Source organism: Lactuca serriola, chromosome 4 (assembly GCF_051521515.1).
Source record: "Lactuca serriola cultivar US96UC23 chromosome 4, Lser_US96UC23_V15, whole genome shotgun sequence".
In the NCBI taxonomy this organism is placed as follows: domain Eukaryota; kingdom Viridiplantae; phylum Streptophyta; class Magnoliopsida; order Asterales; family Asteraceae; genus Lactuca; species Lactuca serriola.
The window spans coordinates 29,409,608-29,433,360 of record NC_136411.1 but is presented as its reverse complement, the minus strand read 5'-3'; the positions used below and the strand labels follow the sequence as shown (position 1 = coordinate 29,433,360).

Genomic DNA, 23,753 nt, shown 5'->3' with positions numbered 1-23,753 from the left:
CTTATCATTTTAGGGCATTTCTAAGGCCACATTTGGATTGAGTATGTATCACGGAGTTACACTTCAGATCTTGAACCATTGAGGGTTCCCATGGCATAAAGGTGCCAAATTTATGGCCATGGAAAGCCCATGCATCTTATAAACCCCTTTTTATAGGTTTTGGAGCCAAAAACCCCATGCATGGACATCAAGTTTGTAGCTTTAGGTATCAAATGGACCCTAGGAGGTCAGATCTATGGTTTTGATGCATTAAGACCCATTATAATCGACTGTATAGTTTTGTACTAGGAGGGACTCAGCGAGTCGCTTAGGTGACTCGGCGAGTCGGGATGCATTTTTCCCCCAAACGTCTTCTGGAAATGGTTTTGGTTGAGTGGAAGGAACACTCAGCCTGTTAGGGGTTTGTTTTGGACCTGGAAATAATAGGAATCGGTGAGTGGATGAACAAAGTCGGCGAGTTTAAGGAAATGTCCCAACCTCATGAAGATGGACTCGACGAGTTCAAGGAGAACTCGGCGAGTCATAGACTAGACTCATTCATTCGGGTGACGATGAACTCGACGAGTTCAAGAACAAACTCGGCAAGTCGGTTGAAGATAGTTAGATGTGTTGTTAAAGGAGAACTCGTTGAGCCCTTGCTAGATTTGAAGAGTAAAGGCGGGATTAGGGCAGTAGGTGGACATGGGGACTCGGCGACTTGGTGGACCAACTCGGCGAGTCGAGTCAAACAGAAGTTGACTTTGACCAAGGTTTGACCTTGACTTTAACTTGGAATTGGAATTGGGTTGACCCTTGTAAGGGTTATGAGTATGTATTAGTAATTGGGAATGGTTGTTGTGTAGGGATTGAGGAGTAGAGACGAGTTGATTCCCGTGCCGAAGACTATGCAAATACTACATGACATCGAGGTGAGTTACCTTCCAGTAGAAGTGGTTCTAAGGCACCAAGGTCGGCCTACTAGTATGAGTTATAGTTGAGATGATTGTCTTTGTGATAATTGTCTGGTATGTGTTATCCATTATGATTACGTGCTAGTATGCTATGATGCTATGTGATATATGATAGGAGGGGTAGGATAGACCCCGGTACCGGTCGAAAGGACCGAAGGGGTAGTTAGTTCCCAGTCATGTTAGAAATCTTATGCTATGTGCTATAAATTTATGTGGTAGTAGTAGGGGTGAAATAGTCCTTGAAGACCGGTCGAGAGGACCGAAGGGGTAGGCCAGCACCCGGATATAGTAGGCAAGGTTACCGATCGAGAAGACGGAAGGGGTAGGCCAGCACCCAGGTATGCTAGGCAAGATTACCAGTCGATAGGACTGAAGGGATAGGTCACGCACTCATATATGCCTGACAGTATGTGTTATGTATGGTATGTGGTATGATGGGGGAACTCACTAAGATTTGTGTTTACAGTTTTCAGTTTTTTTTCAGGTACCTCTTTAGCCAAGGGGAAGCAGCCGACACGGTAGCTGCACATTGATGGGTTTTGGTCCTAAGAACATCCTATGTGCTCATACAAACCCTAATGCTTGGATCTAGGTTTCTCTATTATACATGCAAGTTATCCAAGACTATAAACCCTAATTCTAGCATACAAGTAATCATATTAACATAAGAATGGGTTTAAGATATTACCTTGATTGTTATGTAGCAATAACAATCCCAAATCTCCTTGTATTGACTTTAGAAAGCTTAGAGTCACAATTGTCACTCCTCTAATGGTTCACAAACACCATAAGCAAGAGGATGAAGAGGAGAGAGGATAGAGGCTGCCCAAAACGTGTTCTAAACCTGGAAGAGAAGTTCCCTACGTTTTTTGAGCCTTAAGGGTTCTATATATAGTGAGGCTATTAGGGTTATCTAACAAGGAAACCCTAATTTGGATGCTTAAGCCCTAAGCAACCAATGGAGCCCTTTCCTTAAGGCCTTGGACGATTTCATATGGGCTTCCCCCATAGAATTCGTCCACCTTATAATAAAAGGCAATCCATGGCCCAAATTGCAATTATCTTATAATTACAACTCCAGTCCCTTAAGTTTAATTAATCTCTTTTAGTCACAAAACTAATTACCAATTAATTATTGACTAATATTAATTAAACAATATGATTTCTCCTTTAATATATTATTCCCATAATATATTAATAAATCATATTTAATCCTTTCTCTCCATAATTCATCCTATCAAGTTGCTTTGGTGAAGGCAACCCAAAAGGACCATGCACCATCGGGTCAAGTACATACCAAAATAGTTATGGACTTAGACACTAATCCAACACACATCACACGCACACCATATTTCCGCATTATGTGATTCATGGGATTGTACTCTAATTTTAGTATTGTTTGATTATATGAATTGATACATGTTTTTCGTGGTCTTATGATATTAACAATGTTTTTGGTAAACTATTTTATATGTTACATAATTAAAAACGAAATTTTGGCCTTGAAAATTGGGATGTTACAAGTTGGTATCAGAGCCTTGGTTTGAAGGATTCGGACACACATTCGGGGGTGTTTAGACTCAAATCGAGGATTTGAGATGGCTTAGCCTCCCATATGTGAACACATGCCCCAACTCCTAGTAATTTGGTGTGGTGTAAGGCCATTTACATAGCTTTATAAATAAAAGAGAATGTATACACTGTCTTTTGACCGTTGAACTTAAAAAAAATTAGGATAACTTCTTTTATTACCAACCACTTCAAATTTAACCCTATAAATATCACACAATGTCTTTACAAAACTTTCGGATAACTATTTTGCAATTCTAAACATTCTACCCAACACAATCAGAAGATGAAAAAAAAATCATCTTCAACTGATGTCGATGATATGTTTTTTCACTTATTCTTGGAAGCGACAACCACCATCTTGGGTCAACACGCTGAAAGTTCAAATCCATCAAGATGACTAGAACTTCAATAAGCAAGGATCATAAAGTTGCACACAATATTTTGGTATGTGATTACTTTGTTGATGATTGCTTATGCAACTATATTCGGTTCAAACCTCGTTATCATATCGGTAGAAATTTATTCCTATGTATAGCTAAAGATTTGGAAGATAATTATGAATTTTTTTCAATTGAGATTAGATGCAAGAGGTAGACAAAGTATCACTATTCTACAAAAGTGTACAACCACACTTCATCCTTTGGTATATAGGATTATTGTTGACGCATCAAATCAGTATTTGAAGTTGTCTCTAAGAATAGCATGAAAATACACATATTTGTTTTGTGAGTATGATATAAACTTTATAGTGACATATATTCGTGAAAGCCAACAAGAAGTGATGTTGAACAATTATATATTAAGCTAAACACAACTTCCCATGAATGGTTGGTAGCATTGAGTGTACACATTGCACATGAGATTTTTTTTCGATGCATGGGAATGTCAATTCACACGAGGTGATTATGGAGTGCCAAGTATAATACTAGAAGCAATAGTTTCAAACGATCTATGATTTTGACATTCATACTTTGTTATAGCGGGGACAAACAATGACCTAAATGTATTTGGTGTGTTGCCCATATTCAATTTCATTATGCAGGGTAAAGCGCATAACTTTCAATATGTTGTGAATGGAAATGAATACAAGTTTAGATATTACCTTGGTGATGTTATATATCTGGAGTATGTTATGTTTGTCAGATCAGAAGTATACCCACAAGACGAAAAAAGCAAATTCTTCAAGTTAGCATAAGAATAAACAAAGAATGACGTAGAATGGACTTTTGGATCAAGAGCAAATGACACATAATAAAACACTTGTCACGATCATATGATCAGGAAAAAATACAGAAGGTAATGACTAATTGTTTCATGTTACATAACATGGTAATAAAGAAAAAGGTAGGGCTACTGGTAGGGGTGAACGTAGTGCGGTTCGGTGCGGTTATTAACCAAAACCTCACGACTAACCGCAAATGCGGTTAATCCATTTTCAAAACCACTTGGTGCAGTTAGGTGGTTATTTTTGCGGTGCGGTTTTGTTTTGTTTTGTTTTGTTTTTGTTGCGGTTATTAACTGCATGGATTTGGTGCAGTTATTTTGTGTGGTTTTTAACCACAATTTAGAGCTCAAGCAATTTTAAGAGTTCAAACATATTACTTGTAATAATAAAAAAAAACCATAAGGTATAAGATAATTAACTTAAATCACAAACAACTAATATCTTAAAAAAGTCAAATCAATAGTAATTTACAATAAATATCTTAAAATTGTCTAATTTCACCATTTTTCAAAGTGAAACAAAACAAAAAACCAACACTTTTGTCTTCTAGTATTTTATCCATCTTTCATCCATGATACTTGTCTTATTTTTAATATTTAATATATTAATAATTAATAAAAAAATTGTATATATAATATATGTGGTGTGGTGCGGTTTTTTTGCGGTTTTTGAAAACTAATAACCGCATCACACCGCAAATTTGCGGTTTTTGAAAAACAGAAAACTTCACCATCGGTTGTGGTTTATCGGTTGCGGATTTTGCAGTTAATTTTAGTTGCGGTGCGGTTTTTGCTCACCCCTAGCTACTGGTATGTATAATTCGAATGATGTACTTCATCCACATTCACAAATACAACTTTACACCTCTACATACTACACGGGAGTTTTGAAAATACAAAATAAAGAAAAACACACAATAATCTTCGTCAATATTTGACAAAACACATATAGTAAAGGTAATAAAACTATGACGATAGGCGATTACGATGAGACCGACAACAACAACGAACATTCATTTTGATTTTATAATGTTGAGCTTTTAATTGTTCGTCTTTTTAATTTTAAATATGTAATTTTCAGTAATAGAATGTTGTATTTATTTAAAAAAAACTTACTTTAATTTTAATTATGTAATTAATTTGTTTTTAAATTTTATAATTTTTATTATAAATCTTGTATTAAAATAATAATAATAAAAAGATATAGATTGTATGCAATAGTGAGTATTTTTTTAAGACCAGAGTTTGTCATTACCACCTAAGTTCTATATAAGATGTAATTTGATTTATCATAGCAGTAGCAAAGAAAAAAGGGAATGGTACCATGTTGATAGAGAATTGGTGAAAAAAAAAGTCTGGAAAATGGGATTAGTACACACACATACTTTTTTTTTCTTTTTCTTCGGCAATACATTGCTAAAAAAGACTTATTTTCACAACATATTGAATTGAAGGGAGGTGTATGCACAATATGTTAGAGCTTCATATCGGCCTTGTCCGATACTTTTTTCATCCACTTTCTAAAATCTAAGGTTTATAGAATAAATATGGAATTGAATGAAGCTTGTATAACACTAATATGACACACTTGATTCATACGTGATTCCTAATACCTTCTGATCATAAGGCTAGAGGGTGTGGAGTGCGGTTCCAAACTGCGAATGCGCCACGTGAACCGCAAACACCGCCTCCTGGGTGCGGTCTCGTGCAGTCTTGGCCGCAGTACGGCTAGAAATGGCCGCACCCTTTTTCTTCTCTCTCTTTATTCATGTGTCTTTCTCTCTCTTCTCATTTTTCTCACCTCTTTTTTTCTTTACCATGGTTTCCACTCCTTGTGTGTGGTAAAGAACCACATTTTGTACGGTAAAAATGATGTGGTTCCTATGTGTCAAAGGAAGGAGTGAGGTTCCTATAGCACCACTCCCTCCAGCCTAATAGGTCATTAAGCCTTATCATTATACTAGTCCAGTTATGCCTAGCTGACCAACAAGCGTTCGTGATTTTCATTTTCTATCAAAAACTTTCTTGGCTTTTATTTAAACAAAGAATAAAATACTTTACATATTACTTTTGTTTTTCTTTTTTAATTAAAAATCTCGATATCTTTAAATGCATCAACATGTTTTCAAAGTTAATAGTATTATGAAATCAATACTTATATATATATATATATATATATATATATATATATATATATATATTGTTTGAACGACAAATCTACTCCACATTTTAATTACTTCTAAATCCACTTATATTCCTAACGAGACTTGAACCATCGATCTCAAAAATGAAAACACCATATCCTGTTGTGCTAGAAAGCATTTGTTTTATATTTTTATAACTACATTAGAGTTGATACATGATACATCTATGGTTATTTATTTCAAATTTCATTTGAATTTAAAATTAAAGTAAGCCTTACTAAATTAAAATATTTACATAAAATAGTTATTAAGGTTGAAAATGAAAATTTAATTAATTAATTAATTAATCATTGACATATTTAGATGCATATATTTTCAATGCTGTTATTATGATTGCTTAACTTTTACTCAAAACACAATATCTGGTTAATTTCTGAAACACAAAATCAAATGAAATGATTTATGAGATGAAGGGGTGATGAATATGATAGGTGATTAGAAAAGAATCAAAAGAAAGAGTGGTGGGGCCAGCCGCACGTGGGGAAAGATAAGGCTGCTGCTCGTTTTCACCCCTCCGACAACTTCATTATCTTTTCAATTCCAAGCTTCTTTTTCTGCATTACACGCACAAACCTACCCCCGCTTTGTCTATTCCTATTTATTTATTTATTTTTCAAATGCCAAATGAATTAAGTTTTACCAGAGTGGTGATTTTAGGTTCGAGCTTCTTTACATGTCGAACTTAGTCTTTAGGGAGATTTTGAGGGAAAACTTCCTACATGCAGTGGCGGAATCAGGGTCAATGTAAAGGTGTATCCCGAACCAATGGGTTCGGTTTCTCGGTTTTTCAGTTTTTCAAACTCAATTTCGGGTTTAAACCCAAACCCATTCAAAGGTTTAACTTATTGAGAATTGAGAATCTTGTCTTGCTTATATAACAGATGTATAGGGGCTATGTTTCATTTTATGGCTGATGTGGGACAATTTTAGAATTATAAGAAATAACAAAGAAGTTGAAGGGATATAGGATAGAAACTGATAAACAAAAAAAAAAAAAAAACATATGTCAAGCCCAAGATTCGAACTTACAACCTCTAGAAAAATACCATATCGTCATAACCAACTGAACCAACTAGAGATTTTGTTATTTTTTCACAAAACACATTTATATTAAGGAAAGCAAAATAAACAAAAATTTTCGGAAAAATTTATACGACTAAAATTTTTTTGAAGGGCATCCCGGGATACCCCGGGATCCAATGTAGATCCGCCAGTGCCTACATGGGACATATTTGCAAGAGGCTTTTCAAAAGGCGGCGAGGATCAAATCCCTAACCTCAAACTCATGTGCGTATCAAACCCTCAAATTCATATGCGTATTAAACTCATTGTATCAATTCATCTAGGTTGGACATCACTTGTCAATATTCATTTCTTTTACTTATATATATATATATATATATATATATATATATATATATATATATATATATATATATTAGGAAAATTAGCTAAACTAATTAATTATTTAAGCCTTCTTTATGAAAATAATTATTTTTTTATAATATTTTGTGATACAACCATGCAGTTTGGAAAATAGTATTTTGGACCCATTTAAAATCGGGTTACCCAATATCACATCATTAACGTGACCTGCTAACATGGTCTTATATATAATTTATATATAGACTAAACTGCAAAATTAGTGTAACATCCGGATTTCCAGGTATCTTATTTTATGTATTTATATTGAATTTTAGAGAGGGACTCAGCGAGTGGACGCTGAGACTCGCCGAGTGGGATCGCGCATGTTCTAGTCTGGTTTAATGAAGGACTCGGTGAGTCTATACGTGGACTCGACGAGTCCACGCTGTTTAATGAAACCCTAATTCTCGGGGCCTGAGCCCTATATAAGGACTCTTATAGCCACCATTTGCGGCTACCAGACCCTTGAGAGAAACCCTAAGAGTGCTTGAGCGTTTATGAGAGAGAAGAAGCCATTATTTGACCTTTGTGGGTTGGTGTTGCAAGAAGAAGTTGATTCCAACTTAGAGGAGGTCAATGAGGTTGCATATTTGTGGATTTCAAGCAAAGGGCATCATCTTTGAGGTAACATATCGATCCTTTTTCTGTTTTGTTAAAGAATCCATGGATCTAGGGTTTTCTATACCCTTTATTGGTTGATTTGTTGGGAATATGGTCCCTTATCATGTTTTGATATCAGATCTGGATCCATAGTGGTTCAGAGAACTCATTCCATCTTGCTTTATGAGGAGTCATGGAAGAAATGGACTTAGGATGTTGTATATGGGGCTAAATCATCAAGTAGTGTCATTTGGACGTTGCATGAGTACCAAGTTCGAACCTCTGCGTGTTTATTGAGCTTGGGAAGGTTAGATCTATGGATTAGAGGAACAGAACTGACCTCAGAAGGTCATTTGAGTGTGAGCATGGAATGAACTCGCCGAGTCCATGAGCAGACTCGACGAGTCGAGTCGGGGTTGCCCCGCGATTTGTGACAGGTGTAACTCGTCGAGTGGAAGAATGACCTGACGCGCCAAGAGAGTCCGAAAGGATTCAGAGGACCCGTATGGACTCGTCGAGTCGCCGTTGTGCACTCGACGAGTCGGGTCAAAGTTTGATCGTTGACTTTCGTTAACTTTAGGGTTCTGGTCAAGACTAATTCAGGAGAGTTCAGGGTAGGGTAGAATGGCCTTCTACCCAGTTTGTAGAGATGAGATCATGAGAGAATTTTGATCATGATGTTATTTGAATAATAGGAAGAGGCTAAGTCGGGACGTTGAGCACGAGAGTTTATCCAACTTCGTTGAGGTAAGTCTTCTCACTATACTGTACCGGGAAGGGTACCTATGTGTGACCGGAAGGTTTTATATGTTGTGAGATGTATGAGTTGTATGTTGTTATGTGATATGTATGTTATGTATGTTATGGACCGGAAGGTCAAGAGGTTATGGACCGGAAGGTCAAGAGGTTACGGACCGGAAGGTCAATACGGGTAGGACTGGAAGGTCTCCCGGAATTTGGGATGGAAGTCCCTGAGACACATGGATCGGAAGATCCTACAGAGTTATGACCTGGAAAGGCGTATGTGGTATTTCGGGGAACTAACTAAGCATTTATGCTTACAGTTGTTATGTTATGTGTTTCAGGTACGAGCGAGGATCGCGGGAAGGCGCTGGCATGATCCGTACACACGTATAGAGTTTATGATATTGAGATCTTGGGACATGTTTTGTTATGTTATAGTGGACACATTATGTTTTTATGATTATCGTGTGAACGAAAGTATGTTTTTAAAAATGAATAAATTGTTTTGAAAAATTACGTCGTTATAAGTTAGTATCAGAGCCTTGGTTTGAAGGATTCGAGTGCATCTTCGGATAAACTTGAACTCAAACTGAGGAAATGAGAAAGTTTTTCATAAAATAAACAATTTTCCTAAGAAAGTAAAAGATTTTGAGAAAAGCAGAAGGAAGCAGTGTGTACGATCAGCCAGTGCCCGAACGGTGATTTCCCAAAATACCCTTACATTATGTGTTATGAGATATGATATGATATGCATGCTAGAGTTGGCTAGGTATTCATATTAGGACTAGAGTGGCCTGATTTTGTGATGTCTTAGCTTAGGAAGGATTTTGCTGCTATGTGATGCTTGAGAGCGAGTAGGTAGCGGTGAGGAGCTAATGAGAGGTCTACAGAAAAATCATATTAGGAGCAGTGCGCACTCTAAGTAAGAATCCTTTAAGTAGGGTTGAGTATCGAGTACGGGTATGCTCGAGCGATCCTCTGATTTTTTATGTCGTGTTACAGAAAAATCATGGTTGGGACACGCCACAGATCTGAGTCGAGTGGCGTGAGTGACGAGGAGCTTCGTCAGATGATCCACGATGAGGTGGCGGCGGCGATCAGGGCCGAGATTCCGGAGATGTTTGGGTCTATCAAGACCACACTGATTGAGACTTTCGATGAGCGGTATGCCGTGGTGACGGAGGCTGCTGCTGCAGCTACTGCAGCTGTGACTGCTGCCAGACCTCAGTAAGGTGACTCGTTGTTGTTTCGGGAGTTCAGCAACACGAAGCCACCCGAGTTTGATGGGACGCAGGATCCGATCGTTGTGATGAGATGGATTACTGATATTGAGGGATGCTTCTACACGTGTTCATGTCCGGAGCATTTGAGGGTACGGTTCGCGCTGAACCAGCTTCGCTTGGGAGCGAAGGACCGGTGGAAGTTCGTGACGGCGAGCTTCACGGTTGCAGAGATTTCAAAGGTGACCTGAGAGAGGTTCACCACCATGTTCAGAGACGAGTATGTTCCCCCAGTGGAGAGGGAACGGTTGGTTCGGGAGTTCTTGACCCTCAAGCAGGGTACTGATTCGGTTACTGTGGTTACCAGGAAGTTTCATGAGAGGGTGATGTTCTGCCCTGAGCAAGTGTCTTCAGAGCAGGCACGCATGAGCCAGTATTTGGGCGTTTTGAGGAGGGACATTTGGGAGTTCGTGTCGAACTCGACTTACTGGAAATTTGTTGAGCTCCAGGCAAATGCCTGGAAGAGGGAGATTGAGTTGGAGACTTAGGCCAGGGAGGAGGACGAGTCTCAAAGGATAGATCGGCGACCGACACAGTCTCAGCCGGCAGTCAAGCGGGCCAAGTCCGTTGATACGAGATCTGGAGGCTAGAAGGGCCGCACTTGCGGAAAGTGCGGCAAGGGACATGATGGGGTATGTCGATCGGGTGCTTGCTACAAATGTGGCAAGGAGGGGCATATCGCCAAGGATTGCCCCAAGGGATTTATGGTTTGCTTTCATTGTAACCAGACTGACCATCGGAAGGCTGAGTGCCCGCAGTTACATCAGGGATCAGCACAGGGATCTGCACCTGCTGCTAGGGTTACTGAGGTTCGGCCAGTGAAGGTCGAGGCACCGAAGGCTCGCGGGAGAGCTTTGCAGTTGACAGCGAAGGAGGTCCGTGCAGCGCTCGATGTTGTGGCTGGTATGTATCCTTTATTTATTTTATGTTGAGTTGAGATATTATGCTTATATGATGATATGTGTAGGTACTTTTCTTTTGAGTTCTGTACCTGCCTTAGTGTTATTTGACTCGGGTGCAAGTCGATCGTTTGTGTCGATAGCGTTTAGTCGGCACATCAATAGCAGACGACAGGCGTTGAGTCGACCTCTGCATGTTTCCATAGCTGACGAGCGAGCAGTGTATGCTACGAAGGTGATACGAGGATGTGTACTTGAGATCTTCGGTGTTGAGTTCCCGATAGATCTGGTCCCGATAGCGATGGGGGACATGTGTGTCATAGTGGGCATGGATTGGTTGAGCCGATTTGGGGTTGTGATAGACTGCGAGCGACAGTTGGTGACGATACGAAACCCTAGTGGGGGAGTACTTACGGTGTACGAAGAGGGTACCCGATGTGGTTCAGCGTTTTGTTCGGCTTCCAGAGCAAGACAGAGTTTATAGCAGGGATGCAGCGGGTTTATAGCCTACGTGATGGCCGCACGAGAGGCCACTGGGAGGCCAAGTTCGGTAGATGATGTTGTGATAGTGCGAGAGTTCCCGGATGTTTTTACCGAGGAGTTGTCGGGTGTGCCTCCCGAGAGGCAGGTAGAGTTCCGCATTGATTTGGTTCCGAGAGCAGCGCCTTATCGCCTTGCGCCGCCAGAGATGCAGGAGCTATCCTCGCAGCTTCAGGAGCTGCTGGGGAAAGGGTTTATTCGACCGAGTAGCTCGCCTTGGGGAGCGCCGATCCTTTTTGTCAAGAAAAAGGATGGTTCACACTGGATGTGTACTGATTACCGGGAGTTGAACAAGTTGACGGTCAAGAACCGTTATCCATTACCGAGGATCGACGATTTGTTCGACCAGTTGCAGGGAGCGTCTTGGTTCTCGAAGATCGATCTGAGGTCTGGATATCATCAGATGAGAGTGCGTGATGAAGATATCCAAAAGACGGCGTTCAGGACTCGCTATGGGCATTACGAGTTCGTGGTGATGCCTTTCAGGCTCACCAATGCACCAGCAGTGTTCATGGATCTCATGAATAGGGTGTGTAGACCGATGTTGGATCATTCGGTGATCGTGTTCATCGACGATATACTGGTGTATTCGAGATCTAGAGAGCAGCATGAAGAGCATATAAGAGAGATTCTCGAGGTATTGAAGACGGAGAGGATTTATGCCAAATTCTCCAAGTGTGATTTCTGGTTACGAGAGGTCCAGTTCCTTGGGCACCTCGTCAACCAGGATGGGATATTGGTCGATCCGGCCAAAATTGAGGCGGTGATGAGTTGGGAGGTGCCGAGATACCCTTTGGAGATCAGGAGTTTTCTGGTATTGGCAAGTTATTATCGGATATTTATCAAGGACTTCTCCAGGATTGTTGTTCCTCTCACCAGGTTGACCGAAAAGGGTGCGGTTTTCAGTTAGGGCCCGGAGCAACAGGCCTCATTCGAGACACTTCACCAGAGATTATGCGAAGCCCCAGTGTTAGCTCTCCCGGAAGGGATGGAGGATTTTGTGGTGTATTTTGACGCATCGATATCGGGGTTGGGTGCAGTACTTATGCAAAGGGGGCATGTGATAGTGTATGCATTGAGGAAGCTGAAGCCTCATGAGACGAGATATCCCACCCACGATCTGGAGTTGGGGGCTGTGGTGTTCGCCCTCAAGATTTGGCATCACTATTTGTATGGGGTTCGGTGTACCTTATACACAGACCATAAGAGTTTGAAGTATCTGATGGATCAGCCCAACCTGAATATGCGACATAGGAAATGGTTGGATGTGGTAAATGATTACGATTGTGAGATCCTGTATCACCCGGGCAAAGCTAATGTTGTAGCTGATGTGCTGAGCCGAAGGGCGGAGAGTGCCCCGATTCGAGGCACTTGTATGAGATTGACAATGATGACTCCGGTGTTGGACACCATTCGGGAGGACCAGGCTGAGGCCGTGAGACCGGAGAACCGGAAGAGGGAGCGGGTGATTGGACAGGTACCTGGGGTTTGTTACCGATAGTCGAGGGCTGATGACCTTTCAAGGTCAGATTTGGGTGTCATATGCAGGCGGGGCACGTACCATTTTGATGGAGGAGGCGCATAGATTGAGGTTGTCGATCCATCCCGGGGCCACTAAGATGTATTTGGACCTGAAGAAAGATTATTGGTGGCCCTGTATGAAGAGGGATATCGTGTGGTTTGTCGAGAGGTGCTTGACCTGTCGCAAGGTTAAGGCCGAGCACCAGCGTCCGCATGGCAAGTTGCAACCGCTCGAGGTTCCCTAGGGGAAGTGGGAACAGATTTCCATGGATTTCATCACCAATTTGCCGAGGACCGCAAGGGGTGTCGATGCAATTTGGGTGATTGTCGACTGACTGACGAAGAGCGTGCATTTTCTTGCTATCAGTGAGAGCTCTTCTGCCGAGAGGTTGGCAGAGTTGTATGTGAGGGAGGTGGTATCGCGTCATGGAGTACCGATCTCAATTGTGTCAAGTCGAGATGTACGTTTCACTTCCAGGTTCTGGAAGAAGTTCCACGAGGAGTTGGGTACGAGGTTGCATTTCAGTACCGCCTACCACCCCCAGTAGACGGACAGAGTGAGCAGACGATTCAGACGCTCGAGGACATGCTCCGAGCATGTGTGTTGGACTTCGGAGGAAGTTAGGAAATGTATCTTCCGTTGGCTGAGTTTTCGTACAACAACAACCACCATTCTAGTATTGGTATGCCTCCCTTCGAGTTATTGTATGGGAGGAGGTGTTGGACTCCCATTTGCTGGGGAGAGGCAGGGCAACATGTGATGGGTAGCATTGAGATAGTACTTCAGACAGCAGAGCAGATACATCAGGTTAGACAGAGGTTACTGACGGCTCAGAGTCGTCAGAAGAGTTATGCGGATCGGCGACGATCTGAGCTGGAGTTATAGGTGGGGGACTTCGTACTCCTGAAAGTATCTCCTTGGAATGGAGTGATCCGATTCAGGAAAAGGGGCAAGCTAGGGCCCCGATACATCGGTCCATTCAGGGTGACCGCAAGGGTGGGAAGGTAGCATATCGGTTAGAGCTACCTGCGGAGTTAAGCTAGATTCATGATACCTTCCACGTGTCGCAGTTGAGGAAATGTATAGCCGACGAGTCTACGGTGGTACCTTTGGAGGATATTTAGGTGGATGCGAGTCTGAATTATGCGGAGAGGCTAATCGCGATCCAAGATCGGAAGATCAAGGTTCTAAGGAACAAGGAGGTGTCATTGGTGCAGGTCCAGTGGCAACATCGAAAAGGATCCGAGCTAACCTGGGAGCCGGAGTTGGAGATGCGGGAGCAGCATCCAAAAATGTTTGTCGAGCAGGACTTCGAGGGAGAAGTCTAATTCTAGTCGGGGAGAATTGTAACATCCGGATTCCCAGGTATATTATTTTATGTATTTATATTGAATTTTAGAGAGGGACTCGGCGAGTGGACGCTGAGACTCGCCGAGTGGGATCGCGCATGTTCTGGTTTGGTTTAATGAAGGACTCAACGATTCCATACGTGGACTCGGCGAGTCCACGTTGTTTAATGAAACCCTAATTCTCGGGGCCTGAGCCCTATTTAAGGACTCTTATAGCCACCATTTGCGGCTACCAGAACCTTAAGAGAAACCCTAAGAGTGCTTGAGTGTTTGTGAGAGAGAAGAAGCCATTATTTGACCTTTGTGGGTTTGTGTTGCAAGAAGAAGTTGATTCCAGCTTAGAGGAGGCCAAGGAGGTAGCATATCGATCCTTTTTTTTGTTTTGTTAAAGAATCCATGGATCTAGGGTTTTCTATACCCTTTATTGGGTTGATTTGTTGGGAATATGGTCCCTTATCATGTTTAGATATCAGATTTGGATCCATAGTGTTCCAGAGAACTCATTCCATCTTGATTTATGAGGAGTCATGGAAGAAATGGACTTAGGATGTTTTATTTGGGGCTAAATCATCAAGTAGTGTCATTTGGACGTTGCATGAGTATCAAGTTCGAACCTTTGCGTGTTTATTGAGCTTGGGAAGGTTAGATCTATGGATTAGAGGAACATATCTGACCTCGGAAGGTCATTTGAGTGTGAGCATGGAATGAACTCGCTGAGTTGGGGTTGCCCCGCGATTCATGACAGGTGTAACTCGTCGAGTGGAAGAATAACCCGACGAGCCAAGAGAGTCTGAAAGGATTCAGAGGACCTGTATGGACTCGTCGAGTCGCCGTTGTGCACTCGACGAGTCGGGTCAAAGTTTTACCGTTGACTTTTGTTAACTTTAGGGTTCTGGTCAAGACTAATTCAGGAGAGTTCATGGTAGGGTAGAATGGCCTTCTACCCAGTTTGTAGAGATGAGATCATGAGAGAATTCTGATCAGGATGTTATTTGAATAATAGGAGGCTAAGTCGAGACGTTGAGCACGAGAGTTTATCCGACTTTGTTGAGGTGAGTCTTCTCACTATACTGTACCTAGAAGGGTACCTATGTGTAACTGGAAGGTCTTATATGCTATGAGATTTATGAGCTGTATGTTGTTATGTGATATGTATGTGTTATGTATGTTATGTATGTTATGGACCGGAAGGTCAAGAGGTTACGGACCGGAAGGTCAATACGGGTAGGACTGGAAGGTCTACCGGAATTTGGGATGGAAGTCCCTGAGACACATGGATCGGAAGATCCTATAGAGTTATGGCCTGGAAAGGTGTATGTGGGGTATGTGGTATTTTGGGGAACTCACTAAGCATTTACGCTTACAGTTGTTATGTTATGTGTTTCAGGTACGAGCGAGGATCACGGGAAGACGCCGACATGATTCGTACACACTTATAGAGTTTATGATATTGAGATCTTGGGACATGTTTTGTTATGTTACAGTGGACACATTATGTTTTTATGATTATCGTGTGAATGAAAGTATGTTTTTAAAAATGAATAAATTGTTTTGAAAAATTACGTCGTTACAATTAGTCCCTGTGGTTTGTAAAAAAATTGTGGATGGAGTTCAAAAACTTCTTAACTTGCACCGTTAGTCCAAAAACTAAAACCTTTTGTGGTTTTAGTCCCTAAAAATTTAAAATTACTTAGAATGATGATTTTGCCCTTTTAATTTGTTTTTTTTTTCTTCCTTTTTTTTATGTATTCTAATAATTCAGTAATTGAAAAAAAAAAACAAAAAGAAAATATTTTCCACCCTTCCCACCCCATACACCGATAACACCCACCTCCCTTAAGAAATGGAGATGGTCTAGAGAAGGCTACTCTGATTCACATACATACATGGATGAACTTCATCAATGAAGTTTTGGAAAAATCTAATATAGATTCAACACACATATGAGTATACACATACCTTTCGTACTCTCTCTCTCTCTCTCTCTCTTGACAAACACACACACACACAAACTCTAATAAACCAGATCAAGAACACTTTATTGTTTATTTAATCGTCAGATGAATTGTGAGATAAACTGTGCCATGTTGGATACTGATTGGATTCCAACGAAGTCGGCGCCGTAAAACACACTCACGAAGTTAGAAACTCACACTTACGAAGAAAAAAATGTATGCTTCCCCTTTTAGAAACACATCAATCTCTCCACTATTCAATTATGTCATCTAATTCTGTGTTTTGGAAGGTAATAGGTCCAGATCCAGATCCAGAGAGATGCAGAACATATGGTGTGTTTTACTAACACCCAATAGGCTAAAATTATCAATCCCTAGTCTCCACTAAATCAATGAATTACCCATCACCCAATTCTCATCCCTTTTTCCTTTATCCAAAGTTATCATCATCAAGACCTCCTGTAATGCTCTTTCATCTCAATATGGTTTTTTCTTTTTTGGAAAAAAATGGAGCAAGAGCAAAGTAAATATGTTAAGGGTGAAGTAACATTTCAATATCTAGTTTTTTTTTTTTAAATTTAGTGTGTGACTGTGTTTGTGTTTTATTCTCTGATTCTATAACAGTGGGGTGAAGTAATAAACGATAATGGAGGAAAGAAAATAAGGATGGTAAAACGATGATGGAGGAAAGAAATGTTATCGATGATGATATATTTACCAAGTGAAAACCAAATTGAGTATATTTACTAAGTTAAAATAACATATTTTATAAGTTTAGTACCCAATATATATATATATATATATATATATATATATATATATATATATATATATATATATATATATATATATATATCATTTCGATCAATTAGTTTGTAACAACATTTTGGGTTAACGTCCTTTTTTCTCCGGCCAATATTTCGGATTTATAGGTGAACATATTTTGTACTTACGTTTTTTTGAAGGATATTGTATGATAGTGAAGAGCTTTAGTATACATGGATATGTGTCCGTTTCGTTTATATATTATTATATGATGTTCAAAAAACCTTAGTGTTACGTTAGTACTTTTTTAGAATAAATAATTTGTTTAAACTAGAATTTGGTGGTATTTATTTTTTTTGGTGTTATTAATATTAGTATCAACAACAATAAATTCAAGCAAACCATAGAAAATTTATTCCAGAACACTCCAAAATGCGAAAAACTAGTCTGAAATATATAAAACACTCTTGGATGATTGTGACCCACGCGTAGACCTGCAGACCCAACCCATATATGAAATTAAGGCTCAAATGATGCCTCCCGCACCGACCCAATACTTGATAGAGGGAATCGCTCGTTGTCGAACTCGACCTTGACTTAGTCGAGTACCTTTCTACATGAAACCTATTTTTCGATTATTCTCCAATTTTGAACCCTCAATTTCATCATACAAACCCTGATTGACATGTTTCTATTTTTTGTATTGTATTATTTGTAGCAATGTCTACGTAATAATTGAAATTTGGATATCAGAAAATCATAATTTTTAAGTTCCAAATTAGCTTACTTAATGTTTCTTAAATTTTTACAAAAATCACAAAACTCTTAGATATGCTTCATGAACACTTCCCATTCTTCCTAACATACTTAATTAACATTAAGAATTACTTGCATTACTTGAAAAATATATAATTCCTCAAAAATTGGCTATTAAACTCTATTTATTTTCCTTTTCAGTTCATACTGATTGAGTCTATAGTAAATTTCAATCATTTATAACTTTTACATATAAACTCTAAATGAGTTGATTCTTTTTTCAATTTACTCTCCTTAATATTGTCTACATGTAAGGCTAAAGAACCAACAAATTTATGAGGTATTTACTCATTTACATGGATCCGAACATGGGTATTTCTCATTAGTTATTCCTATACTAGTAAAAAAATTACCAAGTCTTTTACAATATTTTTATTTAACTTTAGATCCATAACTCCCTTATATGAACTTATATTGAGTTTGATTCTTGTATGAATTCTTCGGTTTCTTGGATATATCTCAAAATTAAGAAATCACAATTTTTATGCATTTAGTTTCAAGTTTCATAGCCTCAAACATAGGGGTTTGCAAACTTTAGATTCCAAATGAGTAACATGTCATTTTTTTTTTTTGAAAAATAACTTTTTCATTTTAGCTCCAAGTGACTTGGTTCATTTTGAACTACCTTCCTTGTTGTCACAGTTACACATTAGAACCTTAAACTCGTCATTTTGATACTTCTAAGCTCAATTTCCATAGTCTCAAAGTAGAGTGCTTATTAAATTATGAATTTCTACATTATAGTAACTTCCATACCTGCAATTGGATATTTTACATGATATACACTCTAGATGCAAATATTTCATTAACAAATTTTTATATAACAATGATAACCAATTTCCCTTACATGTCTATAAGAAATCAATCTTCCATTATTTTCCAAAGTTTATTCTCATTTGATACTTCAAAAACTTCCATTTTCTTCTTATATTATCTATAAGTTTATACTTACAATTTGATACACCTTAACATCCTAAGTACTTAAAGCTTAGGATGTTACATCAAATAAACACCTATATGAGATTTTATCACTCTAAAAAACTAAAATCTTGGCTTTAATATCACACTTGCATCTAGAAAGGTTTGATCTTTTTTATGTGTATAGTCCTTAGGATCTTGAGTCATTTGAATGATAGTGCATACCCATTATGTTTCAAAATAAGTAACAAAGAATGGTTATCCCTAATTATAATTTAGGTAAAAACTTGTCTACAATTATAAAACTGAAGTGTGTTTGAATTAATGTTTGAATCAATCGCATATATCAAAGCAATAAAGAACACAAAGATCTAATTAAGATCTATTTAGCTCCACTTAAATCTGGAAATAGTACAGAGGTTTTGAGTATAATGAGTAATTAAAGAATGTTTGTTCCTCTAGACCTAAGTACTTACCCTATTTATAGGGTACGTCAGACATAAAAAAAATACTAGGACTCAACTATAAATATCGAAACTAGAAAGTGACTTGTAAATAGATAAGATAACGAAAGTACATAACTCTCGTTATTTAAAGACACGAGACCTAAGGGTATAGCTTTCGAATACTCACTACAACTTTCAACTCTACAATCCCCCCTTAGTGAGTATAGTCGAAACTTTAAGCTATAATCTTCATTGTCTGTAACAACTCCTTTCTAATCTCCATGTACCAAAGAATATTTTTTTTGAATATCTGCTTTGTCTTCGTTGTCATTCTTGTAACAACCGATTATTTCAGGTTAATAAAAGTCAAAGCAGTCAACAAAAGTCAAAGCAGTCAATAAAAGTCAAACACGTCAAATTATGAGTCAAATAATTAAAATTTTTAATATTTAATAATTAAAATTCATTTGGCTTGGATGATTTTGGATTTGGGAATCAAATCCTAGGTGTGGACCGAAATCACATTTTGGTCATTTCATTTGAGAACCAAGAACTCCTATGTGACCGAAAACACCTCCACCTAAATCAGCTTGCGAGACCCCACTCTTCAGACCAAAAACAGTTCTCGGTGGGGACTTTAGACCGAAATCAACATGGTTTTCGGTTGCTTTTTGGACCGAAATCATGGTTCTCGGTTGAATGGATATGCCGAAATCACAAACTTTAGGCGGTGGTACACATTCCAATTAGATAATTTCATTCCCTAATGTACCTATCAAATCAATTTCTTTTCCATATATATAATCAACCAAAAACACAAGCTCATTTCTCTCATTTTCACTTGCAAAGCTATGCAAATTCTCTCAAAAACCATAAGAACCCCTTCACATCTTCATATCTTCAAGGATCATTTCCAGTGCACCTCCAGAACATCAAGAACATCTTCAAGATTACATCTTAAGGATTATAGTGAGTATTCTTACATAAACTAGTACTATAAAAACACTTCAATTATTATTTCACTAATTTACACACAATATCATGTGTTAATATAATTAGGATACAGTTATTTTCACGTGTTCTAACGTGAAGAACATCGCCACCCTTTTCGTATCTGGCCAAGAACACACACTCGAGGTAAGTTTATACCCCAACGTTTTCACGATTTTTCATTGTTTTAGGGGGGAATACAAGTAAAACACAAGAAATCTTGTGTTATTATCTAAACTATTTTAGATTATTTCAATTGTCTTTTCTTATAATATATATATATATATATATATATATATATATATATATATATATATAGCCTAATAAATAAAAATATTTTTGCCATATGTCATATTCTTATTCATTTTGCCACATGTCATATTCTTATTCATTTTGCCACATATAATTTTATGGTAATTTTAAATTAATTTTTATTCCACATATCATTTTATGTTTTTTCTATTTTATTAAATTCCACATATTATTTAAATCTAATAATAAATGCATATCAATTTCATTAATGGACTTTCCTTCTAATTTCAAAATTACTAAATTAAAGTTTCATTAATTTCCTTTGTTTATTTATCTAAATTATTTGTTTAAATTGAAAAGACAAAAAAAACACTTTAATTTTTATAATTCAATATTTTTCTTATTTTTCTTATAAATTCAAACTTCTCAAATATTTTGAATTTTAAATTTAAATTTTCTTCTAAATGAACGCATGTAATACATGGGTCTCACACCTAGTGTGTGTGTGTGTGTGTGTGTGTGTATATATATATATATATATATATATATATATATATATATATATATATATAATTAAGATTCTACAAGCTTAGAATTGGTGATTTCGTTTTCTCTCATGTTCCTTGTTTGGTTGTGGGCTTAGGATAGAATCATTTATTCAAATGTCTTTTCAATATTAATTATATATGCATTATATATATATATATATATATATATATATAGAGAGAGAGAGAGAGAGAGAGAGAGAGAGAGATAGGTTCATGTGTTTTAACTAAGTATTGTATTATTGTATGCATAATTATGGAGCAATCAAAATTTAATAGAAAAAACAATAATTAAATAAATCAATAAGGGTAACTAGGTAATTTGAGAAATAACTTTCACAAATACTCCCTATAATTTTGCTAGTTAAGTTGATTTTAACCTACTCCCCCTTTTCTTTACGACTGATCTGATCAATCATTATAGTATCAATTTTCATCAACGGTTGAAGACTCCTTCATGCCGACCATCCAATCGGCTACACCGGCGACAGCGACGTTGCCAACTTATTCAGTTCTCGACGTTTTGTCGGACCCAAGTAATCATAAACACCTCCATTGCTTCTTGACCAATTCGAAGGAGTAAGGTGAAGAATGAAGGCGAAATCGAGGGGCATCGGTGGTGGCAGATCAATTGCAAAGAGGTTGGGGAAAAGCTGGGAGGCTTTACATCGGAAACTTGCCATATGCGATTACTTCTACAGAATTGTCCCAAATATTCGGAGAAGCTGGCGATGTAATTTTCGTGGAGGTAATGTGTGTGACTGTTGGAATTTTTGTATAATTTTGGGTATTTCCGGTTTTTCGTAACCCTAATTTCCATTCGATCAGATTGTTTACGATAGCGTAACAGACAGGAGCAGGGGATTCACATTTATTACAATGGCAAGTGTTCAAGAATCTAAAGAAGCCATTAGAATGTTTAACGGATCTATAAGCATTCTCTTCCATTCTTACAAACGAGTTTGAATCCATTTTCTTCTCCAGAAATTGGTTGAATTTAGAAACATGATTGCGACTACTAATTTTGATAATATTTTTTAGCAAATCAGTGGACGAACAGTGAAGGTAAACTTCCCGGAGGTGCCAAGAGGAGGTGAACGGGAAGTGATGGGCCCAAATATTAGAAGCAGTAACATAGATTTTATTGGAATTCCTCACAAGATCTATGCAGATAACCTTAGCTGGATCATAACTTCTAAGAAGCTCAAAGATACTTTCGATGAACAACCTGGTTTTTTGAGCGCAATGGTGATCTACGAGAAACAATCAGGGAAATCTCAAGGTTTTGGGTTTGTCACTTTTAGCTCTCCCGAGGCTGCAGAATATGCACTTAACGCTATGAATGGACTGGTAAATGCTTCAAAACTCCCATTATTTGTGCATATTTCTTCTTCTGTAATCTTTGTTTTATTCATTTATGGTCTTTTTGATGAATAGGAGGTTGAGGGTCGGCCTTTGCGATTGAACTTGGCAGAAGGAAAAGGAGATGTGTGTCACTCAACAAGAACGGGAAGAAGTTCTGAGATCAATGTCGATGGGAGTGAGATCCTTTCAAGTATTAGCTCCTAATTAGGTGGAAAAAAATGTAGTTAGAAGCTTTCAAATATTTGGTTGTTTGGTAGTTCGATTTAGGTCAGTGAACTTTTAACTACAGATAATCTATTGTTTCACCATCCTCATATTCAACTAGGGCATTGCAATTACTTTAACTTTTATTGGAATTGGAGTTTTATGTGAGAATTAGGAAATAAGGACTAGTTCTACATGGTTCCTGCAATTATTTATATGTTGGAATTAGTCATTTTCCTCGCATTAGTTATGATGTGAACTAAGAGTTCCCTTATAAGTGAATCTTGAATTCAGAATGCATACCGTAACTGAATCTTGGAATTAGTCATTTGCCTCGCATTGTTTTTTAGTTTGGATATTTTTCCAATAGAATGCATACCATAACTGAATCTTGAATTCCAATTTTATCAGAATGGAAGCACGAATTCCAATTCTGCTGGAATGGAATATGAATATTTTCTCACTGATTTATGCATTAGATTTGTTTCCACAGAACCAGTTGATGCTTGAAGAATGCACCATGAAAGTGAAAGCGATTCTTAGTAACATTATTTTTTTAGAATGTATAAGTGTCTTTGTTATATTTTGATGTTTTTTCCCGACTTCAAAGTTTTTTTAGTTTTATTCTTTAACAATAAATGTAATTCTTAGCAGTTGTTACCCGTATTCAATAAAAATTAATATAATTTTTGTTTTAATTCTTCAATTTCTGGTTTGAGAATTTGTTATTCTACAAGAAAAATATGTTCAAGAATATTTTTATTATTTTATGGTTCAAGAATTTTTTTTATTTTTGAATATATTCAAACATATTTTGTCAGAATGTCCGAATTAAAAACCTTATAATTCGCAAAATCAGATTTTTAAAATTAATAGAATCCATGATCCCTAAAATATGCAAACTTCCTTTATTTAATTCATGTTAATTGACTAAAATACCCTTCTAGTTAAATTAGATGTTATTTTTCGATTGTTTTTAATTCAATAATATGTATTAATCACTTTCTTAAAATAAGTAAAATGATTGACCCATATTTATGCATATAATAACACAATAATTAGTTTGAATAGAATAACCTAAGCATATATATATATATATATATATATATATATATATATATATATATATATATATATATATAAGTATAAACATTATTTCAACACATTAAACAAGAAGAATTTTTTCGT

General features: G+C 37.6%; 1 pseudogene; it reads left to right on the top strand.

Annotated features, from left to right (window-relative positions):
- The first annotated feature begins 21,453 nt into the window (after positions 1–21,453).
- Positions 21,454–23,239, top strand: LOC145098163 (33 kDa ribonucleoprotein, chloroplastic-like; annotated as a pseudogene).
- Positions 23,240–23,753: the final 514 nt, after the last annotated feature.